Genomic DNA, 16,137 nt, shown 5'->3' with positions numbered 1-16,137 from the left:
AAACTATCACATAATTCACAATAAACATTTAAGAAAAAAAAAAAAAAAAGGATATGGTCGATGTTCAACCATTTTAAGAGGTAGCATATGCTCAAGAGCCAATGATACTGAAGAAGGAAGTCCATGGTGCTTTGGAGGCATTGGCAAAGAACAAAACTCTGGGAATTGATGGAATACAAACTGAAATCTTTCAAGAAACTAATGCAGTACTGATGAACTCACTCATCTATGCCAAGAAATTTAGAAGACAGCTACCTGGCCAACTGACTGGAAGAGATCCATATTTTTGCCCATTCCAACAAGATGTAACCCAACAGAATGCGAAAATCATTACACAATTGTATTACATGCAAGTAAAATTTTGCTTAAAAAATTTCAAAAATGGCTGCAACTATACATTGATAGAGAACTTCCAGAGGTTCAAGCTGGATTCAGAAGAGGACATGGAATGAGGAATACCATTGCTGACATCAGATGGATCTTGGGAGAAAGCAGAGAATAGCAGAAAGATATTTACCTGTGCTTTACTGACTATGCAAAGGCTTTCAATTGTGTGAATCATGACATGTTATGGAAAAGATTACAGAGAATGAATATTCTGGAACACATAATTGTGCTCATGAGGAACCTGCACATAGACCTAGAGGCAGTTGTTGAAACAGAACAATTGAACACTCCATAGTTTAAAATCAGAAAAAGTATGTGCCAGGATTGTATTCTTACACCATATTTATTCAATCTGGATGCTGAGCAAATAATCCAAGAAAGTGAATTATGTGAAAAAGAACATGGACTGCATCAAGATTAGAGGAAAACTCATTAATAACCTATGTTACGCAGATGATACAACCTTGCTTGCTGAAAGTGAACAGGACTTAAAATACTTATTGATGAAGATCAAAGACCACAGCCTTAAGTATGTGCTGCACCTCAATGTAAAGAAAACAGAAATCCTCACCACTGGACCAATAAATGATATCAAGGTAAGTGGAGAAAAGATTAAAGTTCTCAAAGACTTTATTTTGCTACAATCAACCATCAACGTTCATGGAAGCAGCAGTCACGAAATCAAACAACACATTACATTGGGCAAATCTGCTGTGCAAGACCTCTTTAACGTGTTCAAGAGCAAAGATGTCACTTTGAGGACTAAGATACGCCTGACCCAAGCCATGAAATTTTCAATAACCTCATATGTATGCTAAAGTTGGACAGTGAATAAGGAAGATTATAGAATAATTGATGTATTTGAGTTATGGTGTTGGAGGAGAATATTGAAAGTGCCGCGGGCTGTCAAACGAACAAACAAATGTGTGTTGGAAGAAGTACAGCCAGAATGCTCTTTGGAAGCCACATATCCTTGGAAGATATATTATCAGGAGGGACCAGTCTGTGCAGAAGAATATCATGTTTGGTCAAGTGGAGGGTAGGATAAAAAAGATGAAAACCCCCAAGGAAATGGATTTGCACAGTGGCAGTAACAATGGGCTCAAACATAGCAACAATTGTGAGGTTGGTACAGGACCAGGCAGTGTTTCATTCTGTCTTGCATAGGGTCCCTATGAGTTGGTACTGAATCCATGGTGCCTAACAACAACAAAAACTGTGAGAGATAAAACAGTTACTTAATGTTGCACTGCAGGTTAGTTCACTAGACTGCAAGGTCAGTTTGAAACCCAAGGTCAGCAATTTAACCTCACCAACCACTCCTTGGAAACCATACATAGGATTCCTATGAGTTGAAACTGAGTCAATGACACTTAACAACAACAATAAATATACTATAAGACCATACATATAATGGGTCCTAAGAATTGTTGTTGTTATTGTTCAATGCCATAGTGTTGGTTCTGACCCATAGGAGCGACTGGTGATCTTGAACCTACAACCTTGCAGTTCAAACTGACTTTGCAGTCTAGCACATTAACCCACAGCACCACACCAGGACTCCAATGAAATGTTCATGGGAGGCAAAGAAAGTATCTAACTGAAATTATTGGAAAAGATTTTATGAAAGAAAGAGGGTTTCTGAGTTGGGTCTTAGATGACAAATAAGATTTCATTAAGGAGAAATAAGGGAAATAGGCATTGTAAATGAAAGGAATGAGTTAAAAGTGAATAGGTGCAAAATGAGGTTAAGAAATGGGAGAAAGGTATATTTGGTTAAAACATGGTGGTATAGTATAACACAAGAAAAACTTGGGATCAATCTATAAAAGGACAGTGTTAAGTGTCAAAAATGTATTCAATAGGCAAAGGTAGAGTCATTGAAAAACTTTCTTAAAATTATTTGAGCAAAGCTATAGTCCAAGCTTCCTCTAGTGGTGATATACAAAATTACTTTTAATTTTGAAAAACTAAAGATCTAGAGATGAGTAGAGAGTCTTTTACAACACACTAATAAGGAGCTCTGGTAGCGTAGTGGTTATGAATCGGGCTGCGAACCTTAAGGTCAGCGGTTCGAAACTACCAGCTGCTCTGCAGGAGAAAGATGAGGCTTTCTACTCCGGTAAAGATTTACACCCTCGGAAACCCTGTACAGGGTCGCTATGGGTCAGAACCAACTCGACGGCACTTAACAACAACAACATGGAGCACTATCCTCTGAAGGTGAAGTAGTCACCAAGGCAATGGAGAAGAAGGATTATAAACAAAATGTTTTATGTCATTGTTACGTGCCTTCAAGTCAATTGCATTCCATAGCGACCCTGTATAGTGTTTCTGAGGAGCCGCTGGTGAGCTTGAACCACCGACCTTGCTTTTCATACGGCTTTACAGACTGGTGCATTAACCCACAGTGCCATACCAGGACTTCTAAATTGTTTTATAGGGAAAGGGAAAAAATGAAAAGATAACTCCCAGGTTTGAGTCAGTGTCTGGAAACTTTTACATTGTAGATGAAAATCTGGGGGTTTGAATTTACACCAAGATCTTGAGCTTTTTAACACTGATTTCAAGATAATGATATCATTTATAGTTTTGAAGAAGACTACCATTTCCCAGGATCACCTGGACAGGTGGTTACTCTTACCACATCCCTTCAAAAGATGTCTTTTTCCATGGCATTATCCTGCTTTGAATATATAGTGAAGTGTTGGAAAGGGGAAGTGGGTATTCTTATTATGATCAATGCCAACCTTGTTATCTTTCCTCCTTGGACAATCCCTAAAGATACATGTGGAACATCTGGCTTTCCTCTGGTCTAGGCAATCTGGTAGAGTCTTGATGGAGAAGGTGATCAGAAACCCAGGAGTCTGTTCTGATGGCATCCACTATAACAGCTCTCGGGGGACTCATCAATATCTTCTCAACCACAGCAAGAGAGATACCTACATGGACAGAAGGTCCTTCAGCTAAGGTAACAGATGGGAAACATTCAATTTCCTGGATGTCAGGGCTTTGATGGTGACATTCTGCATGAAGGAGCAGGTCTATGGGAAAGTTAGTGGACACAACTCTTTACCTGTGGTGGGCAGGGGCCAAAAGAAACAAAACTGGTATCGTTTTCAGGGTTGGGAAATCTAAGCTTACCACACAAATAATTAACCTGAAAAACTACTTCGTGCTCCCCCAGTGGGCCCAGATGTTGTACTTCACTTTAGGTTAATGCTTTTAGAGACATAAGAATTCAGCATCCAAAATTTATCACCCATCTGAGTGGGAGACACAGAACACAGAACAGATTTATATGTTTAGGGGGTATGAATGGGGTTTAAGCTCAATAAAATCTTAACTGTGCTTTACTTTTTAATTTAACTTTCAAACATTTCTTTCCTGTTTTCTGACTGAGATTCCTGTACATGTCACCCTTTCAGTGAAGTATCCCAGGAAAGACATTTTTGTGGTGTTTAATGGAAATAATTTTTCTTGTGGTATTGCCCTAATACCCTGGGAAACTGGCTCTCAGAGATAAATTATGCTGAGGCATCTTGTGCTAATTTATTAAGCAGTCAATGGTTTAAAACAACTTTCTTTGTGTCAGTTCACTGGAGATCTGTTACCAGCTCTTGAGAAGACAGCAAAGAACTGAAGACTGCTAAATTTCATAGATTATCTTGAAACACAAAGTGAAGGGTTGCTGTAGGGCAGTTCATAGCCAAACAGAAGTGGTACAGATGCCGTGCATATAGTATCTATGCTTGTGTACTTTAAACATCTAGAACATTCATATTGTAGCACTCCGCAGTGTGTAGTAAATACATTTTAAAATTATCTTCCAAAAGCACATTTTCTGTAAGAAGTATCTTCTAAACTTTTTTCTAGTAGAATATGTTGCAGATAGAAAAAAGTTTAATCTATAAAAAGAAAATAAATTGATGAACCCTTCCCTTAGAGAAGGGGTGTTCTGGAGGCTTCTACACACTTCTTACAGATGTTCTAGGACATGTTCTACAACAATGGTTTGAGGCTTTGGCTGTGCATTGGAACACCTGGGGAACTTTGCAGAATACTGAGGTTCTGATGGCAGTGGTCTGGGATAGGGACTGGACACCTCCCCAGGTGATTCTAAAGAACTCAGGTAGCATAGTGGTTATGATCGGGTTACTAACACCAAGGTTAGCAGTTCGAAACCACCAGTGATTTTGTGATAGAAAGATAAGACTTTATCTCTACTTCCATAAAGATTTACAGCCTCAGAAACCCTGCACAGGGTTGCTATGAGTCACAACTGACTCCATGGCATGTAACCACCACTACTAGGTGATTCTAATGGCAGACAAGGTCAAGAACCACTGTATTCTGCTTCCTCAGAAAGTTAGAAATAGAAATACCTTATGATCCATCAAATACTCTACTTGGTATTTATCCACAAGAAATGCGAGCTACAACACAAGTAGATAAATACATACCAATGTTTATCACAGCACTATTCACAATAGCAAAAAGATGGAGACAGCCTAAGTGCCCATCAATGGAAGAATGGATATATAAAGTTTGGTACATACATACAATGGAATATTATGCTACCTTGAAGAATAACAATGAAGCTGTAAACCACCACATACCATGGATGAACTTTGAGGACATTATGCTAAGTGAAATTAGTCAGTCACAAATGGACAGACATTCCATAAATCTGTTATTGTAAAAGCTTAAGGAAAATACCAATGCTGAAAGAAAAAAACAAGAAATTCTTTGTTGGTTATGAGAAGTAAGAGGGAGGGGATGGTAGAGTACACGTTAGGGGATAGACAATATACAAGGAAGGGAAGGGCAATACACAAGAAGGGAGAAGGGATGGAATAACAAGGTAGATAGGAGAACATTTAGGCAGGTTTGCATGGGCTAAATGGGACAGAGGTAAATAGTGATGTGTGCTCAACCTTGGAACAACAGGGTACTGTGATACAGAGATCTGAATGGGTAAAAGATGGGAAATAATGTTAAGATGCTTGACTGTCTTATGGATATTGGTTTCCCTTGCCTACTTTTGTAAAATAGACACTTGAGTGGGATAGAAAGGATTATCATGAAACATGATTACAGAAAACTTGTAAGCCTGTCTTCAGCCTATAACTGATTGGAATACCTAATAAGGTTTCTAGAACTTCCCCAGTGAAACAGTCTTCTTATGGAGCCTTTGTAGTGTATAGGACCTTAGGTGGAATCCTGAGCCCCATCTAGAACCTTGTAAGGTGGAACTTGAAAGACATGCAGATCAGCCCAGAGTAACTAGAGGAATACAAGATACTTCCTGAAAGAAAGACCAGCAGGGGCTAAAAAAAATGGCAGTCTGTTTGACTATTACAAGAACAAGCAAGCTGTTCACCAGGGAGCCATCAAGGCAAGCAGTCAAATCCCTTCAGGACAAATCTCCCTCCAAAACTGAAACTCATAGGGAACTCATGAGCACATATGTAAGCTCGCTGGTGACCACATTGGTGTACATGTGAGTAGAAGTGGGGTAGAGGCAACAAGGGAGATACAGACTGAGTTTGACCATGTTCCGTAGACTCGCGTCAACCTGGAGATGCGAAAGAGAAGAGGAAGGGCTGGTTTGTCCAAAGTTTGCGGAGACTTGGGAACTCCTGAGCCCACGGATACTGACCTAGCCACAGAGGGCTAAAGGTGAGAGTGAAGCATCCAGCTGATGTGAAGTGGAGGGAAACACACAAGAACACCCAAACTTGCAAAATAATACCCATTTGACCTAGCCTGGATAGCTTGATGATCAGAACTCGAAAAGAGGAAGATAAAGAAATTTGATAATGGCAACAAGTGTAAATTGCTATAATTTGATGAACTTGACCTATACTTGCAGATGCAGTAGCTCAAAATACCAACTGAGAGGGAAGGGTCTTCACATCAAGGATCAATCCCATCCCCTCGGTATACAGGGTTGATAGGGACGTGCATCTTAGACATTTGTTGTGTTGTTGTTAAGTGCCATCGAGTCGGTTCCGACCCATAGCGACCCTGTAACAGGGTTTCCAAGGGTGTAAATCTTTACAGGAGTAGAAAGCCTTATCTTTCTCCCACGGAGTGGCTGGTAGTTTCGAACCGCTGACCTTATGGCTCACAGCCCGATTTGTAACCACTACGCTTGGGGCGGGGGGGTGACTACAAAGGCACAAAGTGGCTGACTTAAAAGTTTTCAAGGGGAAGTTTAGTTTTAAAGTATGAGTGGGAAGGTAGAATCCCCACTGAATCTTTTTCATCTTGTCTAGATGGGCCTGGTGAAAGGAGATGAGGATAGGATTCTTTTGATTCTATAGTGAGTAATTGTTACCATGATTAATTGCTATTGTCACAACTGTAAAAGTAGAACTTTTGTAACATATAGGTTGTTGTTGTTAAGTGCCGTCGAGTTGGTTCCGACCCATAGTGACCCTGTACAGGGTTTCCAAGGGTGTAAATCTTTACGGGAGTAGAAAGCCTCATCTTTCTCCCACGGAGCGGCTGGTAGTTTCGAACCGCTGACCTAAAGTTCACAGCCCAATTTGTAACCACTACGCTACCAGAGCTCCTTATAGGGGAGAGTAGTTAATCTTACATTCCAGGAACAGAGGTCCCTAGGACCATCAAGGGAGAAGAGCACGAATGGAATGTGGGACGCTGTCCAGAGAAGCAATGACACTAGAGATGGAGGCAGAGATGAGGACATGAGGCAGAAATAGAGCTGCTGAGGACTCCAGACTCACGGAAAGAGAAAGGCTGTGTGCTGGCAGCCAGGAGGCAGGCTTGCAGAACGTACCCTTTAGTTGTTTAAATGATTATATATTCCGGAGTGTTTTTGTGTATATCAAATAAATAAATAAATGAAAATAAAAACAGAATAAAAGCAAATGCTGTTAAATGATGATGCATAGAGGGGATTGTAATCATTGCAGAGAAACAAAATATGATAAAATGAGTATAAAACGGAGGTTCTCCCATGTAAATGATCAGTCAGTTCACAATAAAAGTTAAAAACAAAAACAAAAAAGTACTCACTACGCTAGAAGTTAGGAGTCCTGGTGTGGCATTGTGGGTTAATGCGCCAGACTGCAAAGCCGTTTGAACTGCAAGGTTGATGATTCAAGCTCACCAGCTGCTCCTCGGAAACCCTATACAGGGTTACTATGGGTCGGAACCGACTTGATGGCACTTAACAACAACAACCCTAGAAGGTATTGGTAGAAGACTTAATCCACTCCACACCTGGTGTCAGTCAAATGATCAACTGCTAGTATGTGTAATTTTTCTTTCTTGAAACAAAGATCACTGACCAGAAACACAGAAACATTAGGAATAAATGAAGGAGCAGCAGTAAAAAGGTCTTGGTAAAAAGGTTTGGGGAGCCGTTCAATTCCACATACTATTCTGTGTAAAGAAAGCCAGGTGACTGAGCCTGTGAAAGAAAACAGAGTAGGTTGAAAGACTGAGAAAAGTGGAACCGACTTGCTTTGTGGTTCAAACTGGAATTTTTTTCAAAGTCAATATACTATCGATCCTCTCTTCAAGGCCAGAGGAGGACAGGGTACAAGACACTATTAGCTTTTACAACCAGAACAAATAATTCCCACTTTGAAGGTGTAGCTACATTTTTTATGATACATAAAAACCACCTGCAGGACTCATTAAATATGGGGCTTCCCAGTTCCCACTCCCAGCGATCCTGACTCAGTGCTGGAGGGGAATTTTGTTGTTGTTATGTGCCGTGGAGTTGGTTCCGACTTATAGCGACCCTGTACAGGGTTTCCGAGGCTGTAAATCTTTATGGGAGCAGAAAGCCTCATCTTTCTTCTGCGGAACAGCTGGTAGTTTCGAACTGCTGACAGTAAGGTTCGCAACCCGATTCGTAATCACTTCGCTACCAGAGCTCCTTCAGAGTGGAATGGGACCCAAGAATTTGAAGTTTTAAAGCTCCCAAGATGATTCTGATGGAGGTGAGTGTGACTCTGTGGGTTAATGAGCCAGACTGCAAAGCCGTTTGAACAGCAAAATTGGTGGTTCAAGCTCACCAGCTGCTCCTCGGAAACCCTATACAGAGTCGCTATGGGTCGGAATCGACCACGGCACTTAACAACAACAATATACCACGTCTTTGAGAAACACTGAGTCGTTCCACCTCCAGGCGATCTCCTGAATCGTTCTTTGCCAGAAACTAAATTGCCCTTTTTGGATTTTCAGGTCAAGAAACACGAAGAATGCCTCTGTAGTAAAACTGACTGCAAAGCATTTTTGAAAAGCATTTGACTGAATTTTGTATAGAATATTTCTCAGTCCTTTTTGGACATCCGAGTCCCTCAGTCCCTCAGTTTATCTACAAAGACAAATAAAGATGGTTTACGGCAAACATACAACCATAACCACAAACTATGCGCCCTGAGTAAGAGCACCCCAAAAGCTTCCACTGTAACATGGCTATATTAAGATCTGAGGCCAAAACTTAATTTTGAATCAGAAGTAACTTCTGCATCAAGAAATGAAGTCTGCCATTTCTGTGACTCTCTACTCTGAGAAATTTATTTAATAATAAAATTTGAGAAGAATGTGATTTTGTTTGCTTAAAGGTTGGCACTAGAGGTAAGTACTAGACTGTAAGGTCAGTTTGAATTGTAAGGTTGGCTATTCAAATCTATCAACTGTTCCTCCAAAACCCTATATAGGCTCCCTATGAGCCGGAACCAAGTTGAAGACACTTAACAACAACAAGAGTTTGGTTTGCTTACAAATAACACCCTGTTCAGAAGACCAGGTTCAAAACTGTTATCAGAACCTTACATAATAAACCTTACCATTACAGATGTCCTCCCTGCAGCCACACAAGGAGGGTCTCATGATTGTTTGGAGGCCAGATTCGCCCAGTTTTGTAATTGTGTAACTATTACTTAGATGACCTAGAGTGCCAGTGTAAAATAAACCCTGGACTGCTAACAGTAAGGTTGGTGGTTCAAACCCACCAGTCACTCCTTGGAAACACTATAAGTCAGAACCTACTAGATGGCACATAAAATAGATATCAATCAAAAACTGATTTTTTTTTTTTTAAGTTTTTATTGTGGATTGAGTGAACCTTTACAGGGCAGTTTTGCATTCAACAAATCATACACCTTTTTTCATTACAATGATTACAATCCATTCCATGTATCATCTGTTAACAGTATTTCTCTCTATTCACTTTAGCTCTTTTTTCAAAAAAACACTCAAACATATATAATAATTTACACCACCAAAGGGCACATTCTGCAAGGCTGCCTTCTGGCCACCATCTCTCAGTCTCTCTCTTCCCATGAATCTAGAGTCCTCAGCCACTCCCCATCTCCATGTCCCCATCTCTGCCTCCATCTCTGGTGTAGCTGTTTCTCTGGATAAGGTCCCACATTCCACTTGTGCTCTTCTCCCTTTATAGTTCTAAGGTCTTTTGTTTCTGGACTGTAAGATTAACTGCTCCCCTATTTTTGTTAGAAAACTACTACCTTTACAATTGTGATAGTCGCAATTAGTCATGATAACAATTACTCACTATAGAATCATACGAATCTTATTACCATCTCTTTTTACTAGACACTTCTAGACAAGATGAAAACTATTCAGTGGGGATTCTATCTTCCCACACATACTCTTAAACCTCTTGAAACCTTGTAAGCCAGTCAGTTCATGCATTTTTTATCCCCTCATTTTAAGTAGCTAATGTCTAAGTTGCTCGTCCCTATCTATGCTGCGTACAGAGGGGATAGCATTGATACTTAAGGATGTGAAGACTCCGTTCCTCTCTGTCGGTATTTAGAGTTACTATCTCCATGAGTATAGGTCAGGTTCATTAAATTGCAGCAATTTACCCTTGTTTCATTTATCAAAAAAAAATTTTTTTTTTTAATCTTCCTCTAGTCAAGTTCTGATTATCAAGCCATCAAAGCTAGGTCAAATGGGTACTATCTGCAAGTTTGGGTGTTCTTGTGCATCTCCCCTCACTTCATATCAGCTGGATGCTTCACTCTCAGCTCTAGTGTCTCCAGGTCTCACCACAATTTGGACCAACCAGCCCTTCCTCTTCTCTCTCTAATCTCCAGATCCATGGGAGTCAATGGGCCATGGTTGAACTCAGCCCATTTCTTCATTGCTTCCTTTCCCCCTCTTCCATTCACCAGTAGACCAATGTGGTCGCCAGCAAGCTTACATGGCTGCTCATGTGTTTCCTTTGAGTTTCAATCTTAGAGGAGGGTTTGTCCTGAAGGAACTTGATTGCTTACCTTAATGGCTTCCTGGCAAAGAGTTTGCTTAATCTTGTAGTAGCCAGTCATACTGCCATTTTTGTTTTGGGTTTTTCCTAATGATCTTTCTTTAGAGATGTGTCTTCTGTCTCTCTAGCTGTTCTAGGTTGGACTGCTTGTTCTTTCTAGTAGGAATGTCCCACCTCATAAGGTTCTGGATGGGACTCAGGATTCCACCTAAGGTCCTATCCTCTGCAAAGGCTTTGCAAGAGGCCTATTTCACTGGCTAAGTTCTAGAACCCCTTTTAGGTATTCTAATCAGTTATAGGCTGAAGACGGGCTTACAAGTTTTCTCTAATCATGTTTCCCAATATTCCTTAAGTATCTATTTTACAATAGTAGGCAAGGGAAACCAATATTCATAAAACAGTCAAGCATTTTAGTATTATTTCCCCTCTTCAAATTTTGCCTAGATCCCTGTATCACAAAGCCCTATTGTTCCAAGGTTGAGCATGCATCACTATTTATTCTGTCCCACTTAGTCCATGCAAACCTCTCAGTGTTCCCCTGTCTACCTTGTTCTTCCACCTCCTCCCCCTTCTTGTATTTCCCTCCCCAACATCCAAACTATGATGTATCTACCCATAACTTATGCTTTACCACTGCCTCCCTCCACCTTCCCTAAGCCCCCCACCCCAACCCCACCGTTGTGGTTACCTTATATTCCATTAACTTTTCCCTCCATTTAATACAGTCTATTTTATCCTATAATCTACCTGACCTCACCACCTGGATCTCTGTTCCTCTGTGTTTACCTTCTATCACATTGTAATTGTTTTGATCAATTGTTTGACCTCCCAAATGTTCTGAATTTGTGCTTATAGTTTTATTCTGTTCTCAACGCTTCCATTTGTCAATTGAGTTCTGGGTGATACTGCCACGTATGTCAATCTCTGGTTGTTATCTGTTCTTCTTGGTTCTCAGTCCACAGAACTCCTTTTAGGATGTTTTTCATTGCAGTGTTGGTTTTGACAAAATCCATTGGCTTCTGTTTATCCTGGAATGTTTTGATTACATCATTGCATTTGATCGACAGCTTTGTTGCGTAGAGGATTCTTTCTTGGTAGTTTTATTTTTTTCTTTAGGGGTTTTATATATGTCTCCCATTGCTTTCTTGCCTGCATGGTTTCTGCTGAGAGATCGAGCTTAATACAATTTGCGTGCCTTTGGATGTGACACTTCTCTTTTCCCTAGTGGCTTTCAGGATTCTGTTCTTATCTTTGATTTTGGAGAGCTTGATTATTATATGTCTTGGTGATTGTCTTTTAGGGTCTATCCATCCAGGGGTTCGTTGTGCTTCTTGAATGCTTCTCTTGTCACTTTTCACCATGTTAGGGAAATTTTCTTCCAGAAGCTCGTCAACTATCTCTTCTGTGGACTTGTGTGATTCTTCCTGTTCCGGAATACCAATAATTCTTAAGTTATTCCTCCTCATGTAGTCCAACATGAATCTTAGGTCTTCTTCAGATTTTTTTTTACCATTTTTTCTGCTTGTTCTTCTGTCTTAGTAGTTGTTGTTGTTAAGTGCTGTTGAGTCAATTCTGACCCATAGCGACCCTGTACAGGGTTTCCAAGGCTGTAAATCTTTACAGGAGCAGACCACCTCATCTTTCTCCCACGAAACCACTGGTAGTTTTGAACTGCCAACTTTGAGGTTCACAGACCGATTTGTAACCACTACGCTATCAGATCTCCTTTAGTAGTATTGAGGGATTTATCTTCCATTGCACTAGTTCTGGCTTCCATCTCTTCAATTCTACTCCTTTGCCCTTTCATTGCATTGCCATTTCTGATATTCTATTATTAATCATCCTCTTTCTATAGGTTTTGAATTGATTCCAATGTTTTATCTATCTTATTTGTTCCTGTTGCACTTTCCTGATTTTTTCCTTATTTTGCTCAACTCCATTGTATAGTGTTTTGATGCATTTTATAATCATTTTTCTGAATTCCTTATCAGGCATTTCCAAAGCCTGACCATCTTCCACTATGGAGTGTAGGTCTACTTCCAGCTCATTTGTCTCAGTCACTTTATCTTGTTTCTGAACATGTGCTGATATGGTCATCTGTTTCTGTTTTGGGGGGTATATTCAATATTTGGGGGGTATATTCAACTTAAATATATTTAAGTTATCTGTGGCCTTAATACTTAGATGGGGGTGTGTTTTGGTATTTTTATGCTTTTTGATTGCCTCCAGGTAGATGTGATCAGGATATGGGCTTCCTTTTTCACTCTTTTTCCTGAGAAATTTCAAGATGCCACTGTTGGTCATTGTAACGTAACTCAGGATTTAATTTTCAGCCTATTTCCTTTTTAGTCTGCCAGTCTTGCTCCACAATCCCCGTTCAGGCCTTTTTCCTAGTGATAAACAGTTCAGGGCTGGCTGTTTTTGTGCTGCCATTTGGTTTTAAGTGGTAACTGTCCCTTTAAATTTTGAGGAGATCTGTGTGCATGTGTAATAGGACACTCCTGGGGTAGGGGTGGGGTGTCTACTCACTCAGCTGCCCCCTTTAATCACCAGAATGGAGGTGCGCAGACAACGAGAGACCAATGAAGAGATACAAAAAAACAAAAAAAGAATGTCCACACCTTTATCTCTGCAGTTCTGTCAGGCATCCATGGCTGCTCTGATTCTTCCTCTGTCCGTCTCACCCAAGATGGCCACTCAGGGAGCAGCTGAGCGCCTTGGATTAGAAAACACTGGATTTCTTGCTTCTGCTACAATTTCCATTGGCTGTAAGCCTTTCAATATTCTAAATATTCCTTTATATGTGGTTCAGCGTTCTGGGACCATCCCCTGAGCCTGCTTGGTCCGGTATTCTGTGTTGTTGCTAATGCAGATCCTCACTGCACTTCTACTCTCTCTGCCATCTTGTTTATTCCTTCCAAACACTGAAATTTGATTGAATTTGTTTGTATTTTCCTGCTGTTGTGGGTTAATGTGCTAGACTGCAAAGTCAGTTTGAACTGCAAGGTTGGTGGTTCAAGCTCACCAGCAGCTCCTTGGAAACCCTCTAGAGGGTCTCTATGGGTCAGAACCGACTCAACAGCACTTAACAACAACAACAACCAATCAATTGCCCTCACCCAATTTTGTAACCATTACTTAAATGCCAACCAATCATTGCATTTTTTTTGAAGTTCTTTGTATTTTATTATAAAAACCTTCTGGATTGCCTACTTCGTGGGCCACTTAGTTCAGAATCCTCTAGACCTTGTGATTCCCAACTTGTGAATTGTTTTTAGTGTTTTATTTGTTTGTTTTTCTTCTAGTCTCTCAAAAAAATTATTTGCTTTAAATGTAACAGAGTCTCCAGTTTGCTTTTTGAAATATATTGGTGTTAGAAGTAAGATAAAAAGACACCCTTTCTTCAGCAATCCCAAAAGGTCAAGGACCCAGATCTCCAATGCCAAATGAGTTCCTTTGAAGTTCATCATCTCTCTAAACTCTTGGGTGTTGCTAAGGTAAGACCTCTCAAATTTGACCACTACTTTATTGTGTAGAGCCTCAAAAGTTGTTTTTTTTTTTTAAGAATCTGGTTTTATTTTATTCTTGCAACAGTTAACATTTGCTAGTGGCAGGAATCCTGGCGTGGTACTGTAGGATATGCGCTGGACTACAAGGTCAGTTTGAACCGCAAGTTCAAACTCACCAGCCACTCCTCAGAAATCCTATACAGGGGTGATATTAGTCAGAACCAACTCAACAGCACATAACAACAACAACAGTGGCAGTAGTGGACTCCTGGAGTGGTGCTGTAGGTTAATCACTGGATTATGAACAAAAATTTGACAGTTCAAACCCACTAGCTTCTCAGAATCAACTCATTGACACTTAACAACAACAAGTGGCAGTAGTAAAGGTTCTGGGTTTGTGTGAAACACTGTCCTCAATGTTTTTGAGTTTGTGGACTCTCTGGCTCTGGTTCTGGCTCCATGAACCACAAACCAAGAATGCAGGTTGGCCAGTTAAAAAAGTGGTTAATGTTTCTCATGACAGGAAAAGTCAGTTCAGAGGACAATCCAGAAACAGTAGGCTACATGCTGGCCACAAGACAATGCCTCTGCAGCTCTTACACATACTTGGCTAAAGCAATATACTGTCCAAATCCCATGGCATTCCACATCAGATCTGAGAGTCCTAAACTGTGAATAAACTCAAATTTTTCTTGAGTGGTAAATGCCATAGCTGGGGGAGAGTCTCAAAAATATGTGGCTACTTTGAGGTTCCTTTAACTCTCTGAATTGTGCTTGTGGAGCAGTAAATTTGAACAGGAAGGTTCATGAATTAAGAAGCTTCTTTGGTGGCGTTGTTAAGTGCCATCAAGTCATTTCCAACTCATAAAATAAGATTTACTTGCTTGACCAAAATGTTTGAACAAAAATGGACTATGTCATTCTTGTGAAAAGGACTACACTATTTCAAACATAAGTAACATTACTAAATCAAAATTTCTAGACCTTTTACTTAAAAACCAATGAAGTTTCAGACCATTATTAATTCAGAATTGCAAGGGACTAAAATTAACTACATAGGACTGAGTAAATAAAACATTATTACTATAAGGTTTACAAAAGAATATTGCTGATGTTCAGTGTTCTATTGGCTAGACATAAGAAACCATTTTTTTCTTCTTTCTTTTCTCTGTTAATCCAGATCTGTATCTCAATAGTGTAATCATTTAAATTTTTGTACCTCAAAAAGAATTAGAAGATATTATGTTGTTGCTGCTGTTGTTAAGGGCCATCAAATCAGTTCTGACCCATAGCAACTCTGTATAGGGTTTCTGAGGCATACTGGTGAGCTTGAACCACCAACCTTGTGGCTCAGAAGATATTATAGCACATGTCAAAATTATCACAAAATATAAACAGAATGTTCTAAATTATTTTACCCATGGACACTAAGAAATTATTACAAAAATTATGATAAAAGTTCTTTCATAAAACTTAAAATTATTAAAAAAACAACAACAAGCTTCCTGGTCAGAAAGAGATTGGAGTAACCTGAGATTGTGGCCCTCAACCACTCTTCAGGTCTGGAAAGGAACTCATCCTCTTTCAGCCAAGCAGTAGATAGATATATAGAGGGAAACAACGTTTTGCCAAGCAATAGTTAGGTATACAAGGGGAACAGCAATGCTAGTAAGATATGCTCACTATGAATGATGGAACAGTCCATGATTCAAAAGCAAAGGGGCTTGTACAACTCAAATAATGTAATCAATGTTATTAAATGCACATGAAGAAAGTTGACGTATATTTTACTGGATATTTCTTCAACAAAATAAAATTGTAAGTTTTCTCTTTTTTTTTTTAAATGGAGGGGGGTAACATGTACCTAAGGACAATGATGAGAAGGGGAAAAGGGATGGGAAGGTGAGTGGGAGAGAAGTAGGAACCACATGGAGGAAGCAGGATAACTGTTGTTCCACAGAG

The sequence above is a fragment of the Chrysochloris asiatica genome, unplaced genomic scaffold (assembly GCF_000296735.1).
Source record: "Chrysochloris asiatica unplaced genomic scaffold, ChrAsi1.0 scaffold00067, whole genome shotgun sequence".
Lineage (NCBI taxonomy): Eukaryota > Metazoa > Chordata > Mammalia > Afrosoricida > Chrysochloridae > Chrysochloris > Chrysochloris asiatica.
This window is presented reverse-complemented; position numbering follows the sequence as displayed.